The sequence below is a fragment of the Mus pahari genome, chromosome 10 (genome assembly GCF_900095145.1).
Source record: "Mus pahari chromosome 10, PAHARI_EIJ_v1.1, whole genome shotgun sequence".
NCBI lineage: Eukaryota > Metazoa > Chordata > Mammalia > Rodentia > Muridae > Mus > Mus pahari.
Window position 1 is genome coordinate 13,729,371 of NC_034599.1, and position 3,176 is coordinate 13,732,546.

The following is a 3,176-nucleotide window of genomic DNA, read 5'->3' on the forward strand; positions in this document are numbered from 1 at the left end:
ACTGGCATAGCCTCACAAGAGACCTTTATAATAAGTGGCAAGTAGGGGGTGAATGTGTAAGCATCTATTTGGGAAGTTTCAATGGCCTTTAACATAATTACCTGGTGTTGGGAGTCATGTCATAAATTTAATTTCTAGTTCCCTCTGCATTAGTGGTCATTAGGCAGGGGGTGGGCTTATAGGGTGGGGATATAGATCTGTTGTGGTTATAACCTGGGGATGTTGTTGTTGTTCAGGGTATAACCTACATACACAGGTCTTGTTGGGGTTAAGCCTAGAGATTGGAGCTAGGTTCCGGTTTTGTTCAGGGGTAACTTGGAAACCAGTGTTAGGTACAGGCATGTTAGTTTTCCTTAGTTCAAACTTAGATCAGATTGTCTAAAATGAAGTCTGAATTTAAAAGATTTGGCCTCCCAGTGTTTAGCTCTTCAAACTGAAGTTTTCTTTTTAGGTTTTTGTTGTTGTTTTGGTTAGACCTGGATTTGTAGATAAATCCTGCTTAAATTTTGTTTTAATCTTAGAATGTTTATCTTCCGCATTTATTGTGATTGCTATTTTTGATGGGTATAGTAAGTAGCTTGTGCTGATACCTGTGGTCTCTTAGAGTTTATAAAGTATCCACCCAGAACATCTGACTTTCAGAGTCTCCTTTCAGAAGTCAGGTGTTATTCTCTACTAAGTCTGCCTTTGTATGTTACTTTTTTCCCATTGCAGCTTTTAATATACATTACTTGATCTGGTATCAATAGTATTTTTATTATATGTTGTGGAAATTTCTTGTCCTGTTTATTTAGTTTTTGGGATGTTTCCTGTATCTTGCTAGTCATCTCCTTCTTAAGGATCTAGAAACTGTCTTCTATGATTTTGGTTGAAAGTATTTTCTGTGCTTTTGACCTTTTTTTTTTCTATTATTATTTATTTTCATTCATTAATTTATTTATTCACAATACTTCCTAATATCAGCCCCCTAGTCCCTCCATACACATACAACTCTTCCCTATTCCTCCTCCCCTTATCCTCTGAGAAGTTGAGCACCTCCCCTCACTTATACCACCTCACCCTAGGCCAAACAAGGAGACCAAGCCAGGGGAACTGGATCTACAGGCCGGCAACAGGTTCAAGGGTATCCCCTGCTCCAGTTGTTAAAGGATCTGTATGAAGATCAAGTTGCACATCTGGTGTCAGAGACCAGGTTGAGAAAGCCCAGGCATCTTACATCTCAGGCATCCCTCAGCCCAAGTGTTTTCACAGTATGCAGCTAAGAGCCACATAGTTCTTTGTCAAGAGCCCTTCCCCCTCTCCCTCTGCAAGGACACTCCTGGGAACCAGCAAGACCTAAACAGACATCAAGGACTGAGGGAGTCTTCTCACATTCCAGAACTGCCCAGAGCTGTCACCTTGAACTGTTATGAGGATCCAGACTCTGAGAAAGGCTCTTAGATAAGTTGCCCTATGTCCCAGGGCAGTGGCGCCAAGGACCCTAGATGAATCACTAAATGTATTAGACTTGCAAATAACCCTTCCCAATTATTTCTCTCACTGTATACCTTTGATCACCCCTCTCCAAATTGTATTTAACCTGAGCATCTCCCCTTAATAAAAGAGACTATGACAAACATGCATGGTCTTCATCTCTTTCTTTTTTCCCATTTCTCTCTAGGTTTGTGATCCCCCTCAAGGACCATGGAATAAAATGTCCCTAGGACCAAGGCAGTTGGCGCCTAATGTGGGGCAAACAAGGAGACCAAACCAGGGGAACTGGATCTACAGGCAGGCAATAGGTACAAGGGTATCCCCTGCTCCAGTTGTTAAAGGATCTGTATGAAGATCAAGTTGCACATCTGGTACACATGTTCCACTATTATTATCTATATATTTTGTCTTTTCATAGCAATCTATATTTCCCCATAATTTTTGCTGTAGACTTTTATTATATTTAACATTTTCTTTGACTAGAGTATCCATTTTTTCTCCTGTTATTTAACACCTGAGATACTATTTTCCATGTCTTGTACTCTGATGTTCAGGGTTTCCTCTAAGGTTTTTTGGTTGACTTCCTAATTCTTTCATTATCACTTTTATTTCAAATTGTTTTTTTTTTAGTGCTTCAATTTCTTCACTAAATTCTATTTCCAAATCATGAATAGTTTCCATTCAACTCTGTGCTTTCACAGTGACTTTTAGATATGGCCTCTTTACTAAAGGAGATAAGCTCGTTTTCTAAACTGTGGATAGACACAGTGGTAATTAATAAAGTCATGTCTTATAGTCTTATATCTGGGAGATTTTATGTACACTTGAGTGTGTGTGTGTGTGTGTGTGTGTGTTGTAAATCCAAAGATGAAAGAAGAAAGATCATCCACCCAAATCATTATGGCCAAATTAATTTTAAAATGCAATTAATTAAAGCAAGCTTTTTAATTCATGTTCTCGGGCAGCCTCCCCCTAAGGTAGGGTTTGAGAAGTCAGTATCAGATGTGAAGGAAACAAGGCTTTTATACCTCAGGAGCAGGGGAGTTTCTAAATGGGGAAATATAGGTGAATTCACAGGAGCAGAACATAGCAGGTGGTCAAAAAGAGGTAATCATGAAAGGTAGTCATAACAAGGTAGTCATAAGTAGTCTTAGAACCTTTTGAAACAAAGGTATGGTTGTAAGATGGTTATAAATAGCTTTTGAAAGAAAGGCAGGATTGCTATTCCTGAAACAGACAGCATGGAACCATCTCTCTCTCTCTCTCTCTCTCTCTCTCTCTCTCTCTCTCTCTCTCTCTCTCTCTGTGTGTGTGTGTGTGTGCATAGCATTTTAATCTCAGTTATATATTTCTGCTGGATGTTTAAAATCATGCAGGTAACCATAATTATTCTTTGCTTTTGTCCTGTTAGGGTCAATTATAAACCAGGTCCTTAGGGATTCTGTATTGACTGTTTTTTTTTGTTGTTGTTGTTGTTTTGTGTGTGTGTGTGTGTGTGTGTGTGTGTGTGTGTGTGTGTGTGTCAGCTTGACACAAGTTAAAGTTATCAGAAAGGAAGGACCCATGGTTGAGAAAATGCCTCCATGAGATCCAGCTGTAAGGCATTTTCTCAATTAGTGATTAATAGGGGATGGCTCAGTCCATTGTGGGTGGTGCCATCCCAGGGCTGGTTCTCCTTGATTCTATAAGAAACCAGGCTGAGC